The sequence below is a fragment of the Marmota flaviventris genome, chromosome 4 (genome assembly GCF_047511675.1).
Source record: "Marmota flaviventris isolate mMarFla1 chromosome 4, mMarFla1.hap1, whole genome shotgun sequence".
In the NCBI taxonomy this organism is placed as follows: domain Eukaryota; kingdom Metazoa; phylum Chordata; class Mammalia; order Rodentia; family Sciuridae; genus Marmota; species Marmota flaviventris.
Window position 1 is genome coordinate 124,022,987 of NC_092501.1, and position 14,303 is coordinate 124,037,289.

Sequence of the window (14,303 nt, forward strand, 5' to 3'; positions counted from 1 at the left end):
CACATAGATCTCCCCCCAACAATACTGAATCTATCCACCTTTAAAACAGGAGTCTGCAGGACCTTAAGCTCTATATGTGTACGTGGGTGTGCACAGAAGCAAATGTATGTCTCAGAATGAGAAAATATAGTTTCCCAGCTAGCCTGGAGGGTAGCAAATAGGATGCTGCTTATGTATTTATTTGCTGGCTTGTTTTTAGCAATCATCTTATTCAGGATGGTAAGAGTTTACAGGATATAATATCAGAAGCTGACATAAAGAAATAGAAAACGTAAATATCTCTTGTTTAAAGCTTCTCTTTACTACATGAAAAACACCACAAATCAAGTCCAATAGTATTCTATCATAAGGATGAAAATGGCAATAAGAAAAAAATCTAAGTACAGTGTGTGTGCACATATCTACACATACATTACCTAATACAAGAAAAAAGAAGAGGGAAGTTAACTAAATTTCAAGATTCCAGTGGATTAAATGTATGAACTATTGAATATTTAACATCACACTATGCAAATGGATACAGAAATGGTTCCGATTTTTTTTAAATATCCTTGAAATTCATATTTATCTCAAAGGTTCAAAAACAAGTATTTGTCCATCAAGAGATTATACCCAGATACTAGAAAATGTTTTGTTTTTGTTTTTCAAATTATAAAGTTCACTTGAAATCTGCCAAATCATTATTCTGTTTGAAAAGCCTTCTAGCTACAAAAAGTTAATGGCAGCCTTCTAAAACTAGTTTAAACCTGCTGTAAATCAATTTCTTCCCCCTCACAAATCTGCTAACGTGCATCTTTTCTGGTGAAAATGACTCTTCAATGGTACTTAATACCATCACTATACTGTTTCTACAATCAATCCACTCCAGGTTTTTCTACTTAAGATATTCTTTAAAGTTAAATGCTTACTTATGTCATAAACAATAAACAACATAGTACAGGTTCTTTAAAATAGCGTAAGGAACCTCAAAACATCACACATGCAATACGTTACCCAAGTTTAGGAGATACCCTTAAACTGTGTATATGTAATCCAAGTTTGTCACCTAATAATTTGTTATCATTTTAAAGTTCAAAAACAATCTCCATTTTACCTCTCTCAGAGATAGATGGCTCATCCTCTATCAACAGGCACCAGGCAGCCCCTCTGGCAAGGTGGTATAGACAAGAGTATGCAGCCACAGAGTCTGTCCCACCCACTTTAAAGAGCCCAAATCACTATACCAACATATGTCTAGTGTTGCAGGACAGGAAACCTCAAACTGTGATGCATTAATCACCCATAAAATTTAAACTCTTGCAAATGAGCATCCTGACCAATGCAATCTTCAATTTCATCCCTGTTAAAAAAATGCACACATAGAATAAGATATTATTAAAGATTATCCATAGCTGTAAACAACTATTTAAGCAAGTATCTTGGCTTCACTGTTTTGAGAGAGGTGGGATTCACAGAACTTTCCAAGACTAAACTCAGAATATACTGTATACAATGCATCTAAGGCCACAATATAGCCCTAGTATGTCAATATCAAAATTCTACTTGCATATATGACTGTACCTTCTAAGTATTATTATTGTAATTTGGGCTACAAATTTTATGTAAATAGAGAACAAAGAAAATATAATTCGGAGGGTGGGAATTGTCAAGTGTTCCACAGAGGAAGACACCCTGAAACCAGCTCTGACACCAGGGTTGACTCACTCACTCACTATGCCTTACTGTTCTTTAAAATTAAAGGGTTGGGGCAGAGCAACAATCTCTGCTTTCCTTTTAGCAGTAAAAGCCTGCCATTTGGGGGCTAGCTAGGGTTGTGGCTCAGTGGTAGAGTGCTCGCCTCGCACGTGTGAGTCCCTGGGTTAGATCCTCAGCACCACATAAAAATAAATAAACAAATAAAGATATTGTGCCCATGTATAACTTTAAAAATATTTTTTTAAAAAGCCTGCCATTCATTTAGATATCACAGACAACTCAAGGTTTTTATAATATCCTAAGAACACCTGAGAGCAGCAGAAAATGTGCTTATGGATGTTTAATGACTATAAAGGGAAGAATGAGAAGGGTCTGAACAGTCCCCATGATTTTGTATTTTTCAGTTTATATTAGGCTTAAGAGAACAATTGAAATTAGATGCTTCATTTCATCCCACAATAACAACATAATTTCTACTACAATAAAAATATTAATATTCTTCTTAAAACATCGAAAAAAAGAAATAGCTTCACCTTACTGAAATGAAACTTAGATCTGTCTCATGTGCAGGGTTGCAATGCCTGAGCTACAGTATGAATATCAGGATGTGGAAGCAGCTGTCACTGCTTTGTTTTTCATTCACAGTAGGTGGTTGCCAGGCAACAAAATACTATTGTCTGTTTCCATGATCTATTGGCCAATTCTGGTGATAATGCTTTCTACAGTTTAAAAGAGGGCCACCTTTTGGACAATAAGAAATGAGCAAAAAAATCTAAGGATGATAACAACATGCATATGAAGACATAGAATATACACTAAAATTGTGTATAAATATATAACTATGCGTTGACATAAATACATACATTTTACAGATATGCATATATGTAGGCATGATTATATACATTCTATCTATAAACCCATCTAGATTTGTAGGCCAACAAATGGAATCCAAATCCCTGAAGGCAAATCAAGGCATGAAGTAAAGAAATGAAAACACAGAATTATTTTCTCAACAATAGGAATTTTCCAATTTGTCAGATGTATCAAATCCTGCTCCTTGAATATGAAGTCCTCCAGTCAGAAAAGCAATTCTGTCTACTTATATAGTAATAAATGTATAACCTTTACCATCTACTTTGAAACCGTCTAACATATTAAATATCGTGTTTTACTTAATATCCTGTGCTATCAATGTGTAAAAAGATAATTCAATTAATGTTATTGTTTATACCTATGAATCTTAAAAAGTATTCATCGTTAAAAGAAAAAAATTAAAATTTATCCCTGGAATAGCCTCATATAATCCTCCACTTTGTTCTGATATGAATCCCCAGGGGGAGTAACAGTCATGCTGTGTTATTTTTCCATACTTTACTTTCTTACAAGTAAAATAACACACAGTGTACTCAATATAAAGTTGTCAACATTAACTTGCACCAGTGCTGTTTGTTTTGCATTGACAAGTCTTCTAAAGATAAGAATTACAATATTCTTAGATGTACAGACACAACATCAAAACAGCCTGAAGGAATTAAAGTTTGAAAATGCTAGAGGCAATCACACTTTGAAATGAAATCAGTATCATTTATATGTATTTCTGCAAAGGCTCAAAATAATGCCAGAACAATCAGTATTTTACACAATGCTCATCTGCCTTCTCCCCCAGTATTTCAAAAGCACTTTAACTTAACTGTTTAATGCATCCCTCTAGAGGGGCCTTTCACTTCATGAAATTTATTACCATTTGCAAATCTGTATGTAACAAGAAACTGGAATAATCAATATCCTTTAGATGGATATACATTATTATAAAGTCGCCTATCAAAAATGCAACGCTAGCAAAACAAAAGCAAAGCATGATAAGAAACTAAGTATTAGCCAAAATTACCACTTTTCCAGACAGCTGTCTTCAGCAGAACACACCCACCTCTTGGTTTCTCCTTCAATCTCACCCTACAAATGACCTACTTATTTCTTCCTCAGCTTCTTATGCTCTCTCACCTGTGTCTCTTTTTCTCCAAGAATCAATTTCCTTTTCCCTTTCTCCACCCCTTCAGATCCCTTAAGCACCCTTCATTACTTTCTCCAAACTATCAGACTCAAATCCGCGGCTCAGTGTGCCATGAACCTCTTCATGTGCACTTGTTTCCCCGCATTCTACTAGATCTGCTTTTAAAAATTGCTACACCGAACCATCTTAATAAAATTAGGGTTACAAGCTAGTTTTTTAAACGTTATAGCAGTGAAAGACCGAGGAAGAGAGTAAAGAAAAGCTAGTCTGTATGTGAGGAAAGAAGGCGGACAAGCGGGTTAGACACAGTGGGACTCAGGGATCCTAAACAGCTGGGCATCCCCACCTGTGGACCCCACTTCCCCCATGTGCTCGCCTCGGATGACAACCACAACACTCCAGAACCACCCCCCTACAAGGAGGCGGGGTTACGCCTTCAACCAATCAGAACCCGTGATCCCCGGGTGTCCAACCTATGGGGTGGCCGTGGCTGTGCAGGAGGAGGACGTGGGGTGGTCCGGGAGGGGCCGCGTCCGTGGGAGGCGTGCACGTGTCCAGAGAGGCGGGGAACCCGAGAGAGTCCAGCTGCCAAGGTGCGGGTTCTGCACCCGGGCAGCCGCCAAGTCCAGCTGCCCAGTGCTTCCTCTGCCTCTGGCTGGGCCTGCCAGGAAGCGCTCCCGCCAAGGAAGACCTGTCCAAGGTGTCTAGTTCCCTGTGAGAGGGGACAGGCACAAATAACAATAGTATCTAGAGCAGACCAAGCTGAGAGGAAAGTTTCCGGCCCGCACCAGAGCAGAGTATGCCAAGGCAGGAAGAGATGGGATTCAGGGCGGGATGGTCACAATCTGGAAAGAAGAGGACAGTGGGAGGGCTGCACGGGCAGGACAGGGTCCCGGGTGCAGTGCCGGGGGCGGCGAGCGGCGGGGTGCGCTGTCCAAGGTGCAGGGGAGGTGGTTGCCGCGCGGCGGGCGCCCAGCCCGCAGCCAACACCGGCTAGCTGGCGGAGAAGAAGCAGAGAACAGCTGTCTGGGGCGCCGGCACCCCGGCTCATAAAAGTGATGGAGCTTGAAGTAGGGTACGGCGGAGAAGGGCGGGGAGGCAGCCCACAGTAGCCCCACGCTTTCACGCACCGCTCCTTATACCAGCCTCACCTCTAGCTCCACTCCCCTCCCCCCTCGCCCACTCCCCTTCCAGCCTCGGTCCCAGTGCCCTGACGGGGGTGGGACCAAAGAACCCCCGCTCCCAGCCCCGACGCCTGGAGGATGCTGCGGGCCGCGGAGCTTACCTGGGGCCGCGGTACGCGGAGAGAAGGCAGCCCGCCGCGCAAAGCTAAGCGCCGGGTGCGGCGCGGCTCCTCCTCGCCTCGGCGTCCTCCTTCTTCTCCGCTTCTCCCGGACTCTGTCCCAAGCACGAAGCTGCCAGTCGGGGCCAGGCTGCAGACGCCTTTCCCTCCGCCACCGTCGCTGCTGCCGCAGACAGAGGACGCCCCGTGGCGGCTGGAAGCCTGTGTGAGTAGCGGCGCCCGGGAGAGTGGGATCTGCTCAGGGGCGCTGGAGACTCCGCGGCTCGGGGCGCGCGGGCGTGCGCACGCGCGCCTGCCAGTGTGAGTGTCTGTGCGCGCGCGCGCGCCCACAGCGTGGGGGAGTCGCAAGGGGAGGGGGAAAGAGGCTGAGAGATGCTCGTAGGGACCGAGGCAAAATTCTTTGCCCCCGGAAATCCGTAAAGCCGGGGAAAGAAGATCGATCGCCCGTCTTGCCTGGAGGAGCTGCCCGCCGGGTGGCGACAGAGGTGGAGATAAAGGCAGCGCAGCTCTCTGGGCTCGGGATCCGAGCCTGGATAAGCCAAGTGGAGCGCGCAGCCACTGATGCGGCAAAAGTGGCGCCTGCAGCTCAAGATCGCGCTACCCCTGCTCTGAGGAGGGGCCAAGAGTGCTTCCTCCGGTGGCTGCCGCGGTGGGGACTTCTCGGCTGGGCTCTGAGGGACTAAGATAGGAACCCCTCAGTTGCCATGGCGACCTTGAAGGCGCTGGGCCTGTTTAGGGATTGAGCCCGGAACCCGGGCGCACGTGGCAGTCTCCAGGATGTAGGCGGCCTGTGCGAAGATGCTGGTTTGGGGTGCACAGAGGAATTTGGCCAACGCAGACTACTGTCTGGCCTGGGCAAAGTATGCGGGTTAGGGAGCTGAAGTTGGTTGGGCCTTTTTGTCCTCCTTGGAGGCCAGTTCTTCTGAAAGTTACCCACTTCCCTGATAAGACTGCTGGCCTCTTTGTTAGGATTCCGCTGTGTAGGCATCCAGGCGGTGCCTCTTTTCAATCAGGCTTCTCCAAGAACCCTATTCCTTGGCCCATGCACTCCACATTGTAATACCTAGAAATAAATTTTGAAAGCACATTATTTGTCCTGCTTCCTAAAACATATCATTCCATGCTTAGTTTAAAATTCGAGTGGGTTTCTATTCACCTATGTATTTCTTCAAGGGTCGCAAGGTAATAACTTGAAATGCACTTCTTGGCATGAATCCTGTGCAGGGATTGTTTTGCATACTTTTGCATGTCCTCCAGTACTTAGCACAGTACCGCTTACATTGTGTGTTTTCTATAAATGTTGAATGAATGGCATTGTTTTCTAGCTTCACATATCCCAGAGGCAAAAAAAAAACTTGGATGCTGGGAAATCATTACCATCCCACTAGGCTTGCTTGATTTTAACTTATGCCATTTCCCTGTGTGTGGCTATTTTCCCCTCTGGCAGCTAGAGCCCCAGTGCAAAGAAAGAAAATAGAGAATATTGACCCATTGTGCATCCTTACCAAAGGATGCATGCAAAGGAACCCAATGGGATACTCTGAATGTGAGAAGGCTCAAGTTTGCTTTATTTAGGTCCAAGGGGATCCGAGCCTCTCAAAATATTAAAGTCACTCTTCATTTTTAGTTTATGCAGTCCCTTCTAGAATAGATGATGGGAAAAGAGTTTTAAGAGAAATGTACGTTTTGATAGCTTGTCGGGTACAAACTTTTCTCTTGCAAAGAGCAAAACTTCATGAACACTGGCCAAAACGTGTGGTCGTCCAAGCTACTTATTCTGCTGTAGCACCAAGCTCACATCCTTCAACCTTGGTGATTGCACAATCATCTCCTTAGAAGCTGAAGTCCTCAATTTCACATTCCATGCTAAATTTCAGTTCCTTTGAACTTAGACTCTTCTGTGAGCAGCTTCTCTCTCCATTTAGGATATCACAGCTGTGAAATGTAACTGAAATAAAGTGAAAATTAAAGTGAATTTATTTGGGTGCTGCCAAATAAATCCATTTTGTGTTATCTAGTAGGGGTCCCTTTATATGACTTGCACTTTCACTCAATTTATAATCTTTCTTGGAAGATGTATGTTTTGATATTGGAATTCCTATGCTTTTTATTATGTTGAAAACAAGTAAAAAGAAATTTTTACTTGAAAGGAATCTCTAAAACTTGTAGAGCAAGCAGAAAACTGATACCCCAAATTGACCCTTGACAGGCAACCTAAAAAAATAGGTGTTGGTGAAAATTCTTCCAAAATAATTTTAAAGTTTTGTTTTCCTTAGAAAGTCGCCTTTAGGGTTTCAGCAGCTTCCCAAGTTCTTGTCTTACTTGCTGGAATGTTAACAAAGCTGTAGTTTTCTTTGGTGGACTCCAAAGGGAGCAGTCTTTTCTTTGTAAAAATAGATATTTATAAGAAGCTAACATTGTAAAATAACGTAGGCATGCAGCAATGTGAATGGATATTAATTTAAAAGATAAGTTACTGACAAATAAAAGATAATGGAAAGAAAAACAAAATAAGATATGTAGTATTTCTGACATACTTTAAAAGTTTGGAGAAGCAACTGTGATTAAACTGTCATTAACCCATAGATGCTCATGCTGCATAATTGCTAGATAATAATAAAATGTACAGCTGAGACAATCATTATTTTTAAATATTTTTTAGATGTTGATGAACCTTTATTTTATTCATTTATTTTTATGTAGTGCTGAGAATCGAACCCAGTGTCTCATACATGCTAGGCAAGTGCTCTACCACTGAGCCACAACCCCAGCCCTGAGACATTCATTTTTATACTTAATTATCAGTAAGTCTGAGACCCAATAGCATATTTCTAAAGGTCTATTTTTCTTCCTAAAATGGGAATGTTCTTTAATGTAGCTACATTTTTTTTTTCAATTTGTAAAAGTGCAACAAACTGGTCAAATATTAACTTCCTTAATATCACAGGGTTGTGAAGGGGTGGAGCATGTAGAGAAACACTTTAAGCTGATTTGATCACATCTAACTGTTCAGTCTAGATTTAAAAAAAAAAAAAAAAGCTTTTCACCTCTCAAGACTGGTAAATTTAGGCTGTGAGAAGTACTATGAATTCCAAAGTCAACTTCTCAGTCTGGACACAGGTTGCCTCAATTCTTTGAAGTGAGAGGGCAGGAACCGTTAGATGAAGTGCACTGCTGTGGATTTTAGTGACTGTGAGCATGCATAAGGATACAGGTAATTTCCCCCACAATTAGGTCCCAGATCACTTAGTCCATTAGAGTTTTAAATGATAAAAAACACCTTGACCCGCACCTAGTACTAAAGTGCCAATTCAATGCAGAGTGGAGCCCAGAAGCAAGAAGCAGTCTTGAATTACCTTCTTTGTGTATATGTTGTTATACATTGTATTATTCCAGATGCTTCTTAGGACAACTTAATTCTGACCTGATGTCAGACATCCTTTGGAAAGTGCCGCAGTCTGGCTGGGCACAAAATCACGAGCCACTCACAGCCTTGTAGATTCAAACAGCAATTCTTTATTCCCGAACTCACACCGGCACTCTACAAGCACGTTCTGGGCAAAATCCACACTTCCACTGGGTTCTGCATCCCAAAATACTCTCTGAATCCCCCGAGAGCTCAATGGGAACTCAAGGAGTGGGGAGGCGCTTGAGGCAGCAGGATATGCCCTATTCCCAGCAGGGTCCACCTTAAACCTGGAACCACCCTAAACCCAAGGAGCGGGATACTCCCTATTCCCAGCAGGATACACCCTAAACCTGGACCCACCCTAATCCAGCAGGATCCTCCCTAAACCCAGATCCACCCTGGTCCTTGAGCAGGGTCACCTTACTCAAACATACATGCAATGTCACTGCAAATGACCTGGGTCCAAAGGCAAGCCCATTTCCACAATGGAGAGTCCTTCCTCTAAGCAACATGGGGTAGGCTGACAAAGAAATTGCCATGCGTCATTCCTACTTGGCAATGGCTCTCAGCAGGAAAGTAAAAAAAAAAAATCAGAAGCTTATTATTTATTCTAAACAAAAATATAGACAAGTTTTCTTTCTCAATCATCAGCGCTGAAATTTGGGGTGCAGGTAGTATGTTATATACCCATGGTTCTAATAGTTTATGAAGTGTGGGGGTTTCATGGAAGCCAAAGAAAGCTATGGATCCTCTCTCCAGAAAAAAATGAACATACAAATGTTCACAAAAACGTTTGAATAAAATTTCAGGGAGTTGAGGGGATATTCTCTGGTGCTCAGGTTAAGAGCCCTGCCTAATATAGATCCTTCCCATACTGATTTGTTATGGCTAAAGGAAAATGAATTTGTAGACTTGCTAATATCCTCACTTCTTTTTTTAACCCAGAAATTCATTTGATGGCCAACACAAAAAGATGCACATGCAAATCAGTTAGCTAAACAACTAGTAAGTCCCTACTTCATAATCAGATCTCTTTGCACTGAGTAAGGAGCCTACAATTTACCTATCATTATTCTTGAGAACAAAAATGTGGATGTAGGCAAATTTATCACTTGACCAGGTACAATGAACTTCAATTTAAACTACAAATAAGACTGAATAGAGCAATTATTAAATAAGTACATGGTTTTGGTGAGAACTGATTACTAATGAACAATGTATATGTGCATATTTTCACATTCATGCTTCCTGTAGTAATAATTTAGATTATCACATGTTATATAAAGTAAAAAGCTAGTCTAATACCATCATCTGAATTTGAGATTGGGGATATAAAATGGAAACTGTGGATTACCTATGCCAGGGATCCCTGGGCAGAGTAGAAAGATTAGAATATGCTACAGCTTATAATCAATCCATCAAAGAATTTGTAGGGCTGCCCATGTAGTGTGAAATTTCTGTATCCACAAAGACCCAGCAGTCTATTCTTGGATGACTTTAATATAATATTTTATTATTACTCTTTAGGATTTCTTAATATTTGCCTTCTCAGATTCTTTTTACTTATTAACACAGAAATATTTTGGTTAATATAACTTTTAAAAATATAACTCCTTCACTCAGTTCATGATAAAATTATAAAGAGTAGAAAAGTAATAATCCACAGAAAAAAATTTTTCAATGGTTAAAAGCAGTGTAACATGGACTCCCTGCCACTTATATGGTGGCATTGACATAAAGCCATCTACCTAATTAGAGCTGCTGAAAGCCCAGCCATCCATGTATTGAACACTTTACATAACTTGCCTCCCCAGGGGTCCCAGAAGCTTCATATGGGAAATAGGAAGTCACACCTTTTGACTTTTCCAGGTCTTAATGCAGCATGATAATAGCACAGGACACTAAGTCATAAGATCTGAATTCAAATCCCAGCCCAGCCAATCACTTGCCATGTGACCTTGGGCACCTTACTTAGTTAGCTTCAGTTACTACACATGTGAAATATGGATAACAACCCTACCTCATTGGTTTGTTTAAAAAATTACATGATGTAAACAAGAAAGGGTCCTGACATAGTATAATCTTGGATCTAAATGAAAAGTATGTGGCAGATGTAAATGGAACGCAGACATGAATGGGAAGCTTCTCCAGAGATTCTGGAAACATTTGCTAGATTGTAAGGTTGAACTGGCTTGTTGGTTCCTGGAAGTCCTTTCCAAGGATATTTTAAGAAAACCACATACAACCAAAGTTGGCACAAACCGACACATGCAGGAAATTGCAGATTCCATAATTTTAGAGGTGCTGTAATTCTATAAATTCTACTACTGTTCTAGGCTTTTGCGTTCATTTGTTTTTAATTATTCTCTCTTCTTTTTCTTCTGTAATGCAGATTCTGCTTCCCCATGACATTTTGCTGTGCTAATTTGACTATGCAAACATTCATTTTGCAGATTAGTACCAACCGTAAGACTTCTTTTCTTTTAAACAAAAATAGTTTACTGTTCTCTGCCATTCCCATCCCCAAACTTAATTGTAAAAGTAGTGGGTGTGCTCATTGTGGTGGGGAGGGGACTACAAAATGTATAAAGAAAAAACAAAAGAAATCTCAGTAACATTATCTCTCAGGGATGAACCTTGGATACTATTTTGGTATACATCCTTCCAGATATTTTTTTAAATTTATATTTGTCTTCTTTAATTGTATTTCAAGACAAAGCACAACCATCTAAATGCCATCATTTTAGCAAAAAGAGTGAAACACTTTCACAAAAGTTCAATTTTTTTTTCATTCATACTTTTCATCAAGATGGGATCTTTGCTCATCAAGTCCTGAGAATTTTGACTGGTCAACCTTGACACCTTCCCACTTTATTTCTCTACTTTCATTATTTCTAATAGTGAGCACTTTTTAATGTCACCTTGTGCTGACGTGTTCTGGAGTCACAAGCCCTACTCCTTGGCCTCTGGCCATTCTGTGGTTGCTTTGCATTACTTAACCTCTACCCCCCAAATGAGGTCCAGCTCTAACCTTGGATTTGATACAACAGTCCCCGAGGAACAGAAAAGATTCTTGATTTCAATAAGTAACCAGATTGTTCACTGGAGTGGCCATGGACTGGTTCTGCAGAGGGCTTGCCCAGAGATGGTGAATTGTTTGAATTCATGTTCTGTCAAATTCTGCAGGCAAAATCTGGGGAGTTTGTTACATTTTGCTTCTAAGAGTCTATAAACAGTCTATAAACTGTGGCTCAGCAATAGAGTGCTTGCCTCACGTGTGTAGGTACTGGGTTCCATCTTCACCACTACATAAAAATAAATAAATAAAATAAAGGTATTGTGTCTCTCTACTATATATATATGTGTGTGTGTGTGTGTGTGTGTGTGTGTGTATATATATATATATATTTTTTTTTTTTTTAAGAGTCTAGGGCTGGGGCGGTAGCTCAGTGGTAGAGTGCCCACCTTGCATGTGTGAGGCATTGGGTTTGATCCTCAGCACTACATAAAAATAAAGATATTATGTCCAACTACAGCTAAAGAAGCATTTTTTTAAAAAGAGTCTATAAACTATACTGAACAAAGTTCAGTTCAAGTTCCAATAGAATTTTCTACTTTCACAGATGAGTATGCTCACTATTTTATCCAGGAAGCAAGCTATCACCATTAACAAAAAGTACACCAAAGTTAATAATTTTGCCAATTCACTAGCTGTACAGAAGGCAACAGGTTCCCAGAGTAAAACAGCTTCATACCAGCCCCTTCCACTCTACAAATCTAAGGTACCAGGACTTCTTGTGCTACTTTTCTTAAAATTAAAACTGTAGAATTAATGGAAGGGGAAAAAAAGAGGTGGGGAGGAAGACAGAATTAAATAAGGTGAGATTTTTGGAGTTCTCTGTAAATATACATATACCCTATGTTGTAAGTTGTGAAAGTTTTAAGTAAATAATTTATATTCTGTATTTCAACAAATATAAAGAAAATGATGAAGTAACAAAGTGTAACACATGAGATAAACTATATCTGTAGTTTGGCTATACGCCCTTTAACTTAATTTTTACAAACCAATGTCAGTAGAATAAATATTAATATTTAAAGGTAAGGTAGGAAGCATGGAAAAGTGAAGCTATAAGGAGAGTTTTCATCAGACTGAGCTGCATTTGAATCATGGGTCTATGAACTTGGGTAAATTTCTTTTAGCCTCACTAGACTTTCAGCATCCTCATTTAAAAATAGTGACAACTTAGTGCCTACCTCTCATGACCTTTGTAAAGGTGAAATGAGACAATTTACAGCATTTGTTCCTTCCCTGGTGTTGACATGCCCATAAGGGATACAGAAATGTAGAGTTTGCTCTCTTTCTCCACCAATAGACCATTGAGGTCACTTGTCCACTTTCTCTGTATTTCTTCAAGGTATCAGCTCTCTTCCTTTTTCCTCTGACTTATTGTAGCTGCTTCTCTGCTCAAAAGAGAACTTCATTGCATACACTTGGGCACATCTATTTTTTAAAAATAACTGTATTTATTTTTTTTAATGTGGTGCGGAGGAATCGAACCCAGTGTCCCACATGTGCTAGGCAAGCACTCTACCACTGAGCTACAGCCCCAGCCCTGGATGTATCTATTTTTCATTACTTACACAAAACCACAATCCACAATTAAGCCCTCAGAGTAATTTCTTAAGGAAGCAGTGTTGGCCTGGAATTACCATTTCATAAAGCCCTCCTAGTAACTGCATTTCTCTGGAAACCAATAGAATTAACTTGCAAAATCAAGAAAAGGAATATGAAGGAGATGTAAGGGACCATGCTTCAAAATTCAACCCAGGCTTTGAATTTGCTTTTAAATTTATCTTTCAGAGTTCTTCCCCATCCCACGATGATAGTGCTTTATTTTAAGCCATTGATTTATTGATGTGATGTGGAGATAGAAAATGCACAAATCTTAAAGAGTCAGAAATCCTGGGTTCAAGCCATGATTCTTCCACTTACTGTCTTACCTAGAATAAATTACTTTGCCAGCTCCTGTCCAGCTTTCTCAGATCTAAATTTAAGCTAATGGTGATGCCCATACCAGTAAGTTATTATGAGAGTGATATTGTTTTCATAAATGTTTTGTAAAACCTAAGTTATTGTTTAAATGCTAATGTATTGGGGGGGTATTAATACAGTTCTACTCACCTGACCCATGTTTCACTTACTCCCTTCTTTAATTTTTTTTCAGTCTTCTTGTACTATACTTTTCTTTTTGTTTTACATCATGCACATTACATTTTTTTTTCACAATAAGAAAATATCCTAAGGACTATGAAAACACTGAGGCCTTCTGTGAACACATTAATGATCACACAATTTTGTCTGCATTGTGTGTTTTCTCATCTTTTATCATGCATATCTGCCTAGTTTAAAAAATCACAGGGCAGGAACTCTGTCTAATTCTATTTGTAAATCAGGGATAGAGCATTGTTGTTCTATAAATGCCAAGAAGCAGCAGCATCCATGTGAGGTGAAGAGGTGAGAGTGATTATTTCTGTCTATAGCGAGGAGAAAAGAAAATGGCTACTTAACAATATTCAAAGCATTCTCCTCTCAATTTTTATTCATACATCACACCAACACTGTGAGAAAGCCTGATAGTACAGTTTGACAGTCATCCTTCCTGTGCCACAGAGGATAAGTAAGAGTAAGCAGTTATGTGCCTTATCCAAGGTCCTACAGCAAGTAGCACAGCTAGAGGAGGACCCACACCTGCAGCATCTCTGTGTGATTCTTAACCAGTGACAAAGGAACTTCAAGGTAATAACTGTGATGGGTTTTGAACATGTCAAAATCACATCTGTTTTGGTACCTTTGTATTGCAGCTTTTAACTGTGCACCTAAC

The 14,303-nt window shown here is 40.4% G+C and overlaps 1 protein-coding gene across 5 annotated transcripts in view; it reads right to left on the minus strand.

Annotated features, from left to right (window-relative positions):
* The window catches only part of Enox1 (ecto-NOX disulfide-thiol exchanger 1), a 538,862-nt gene extending 533,644 nt beyond the window's left edge, over window positions 1–5,218 (minus strand). For all 5 annotated transcript variants that reach the window (XM_027928919.2, XM_071610779.1, XM_071610780.1 and 2 more), the window contains exon 1: window positions 4,992–5,218. The gene's annotated coding sequence lies outside the window, so the exon portion shown is untranslated. The remainder of the gene's footprint in view (window positions 1–4,991) is intronic.
* Between the last annotated feature and the right edge of the window lie 9,085 nt (window positions 5,219–14,303).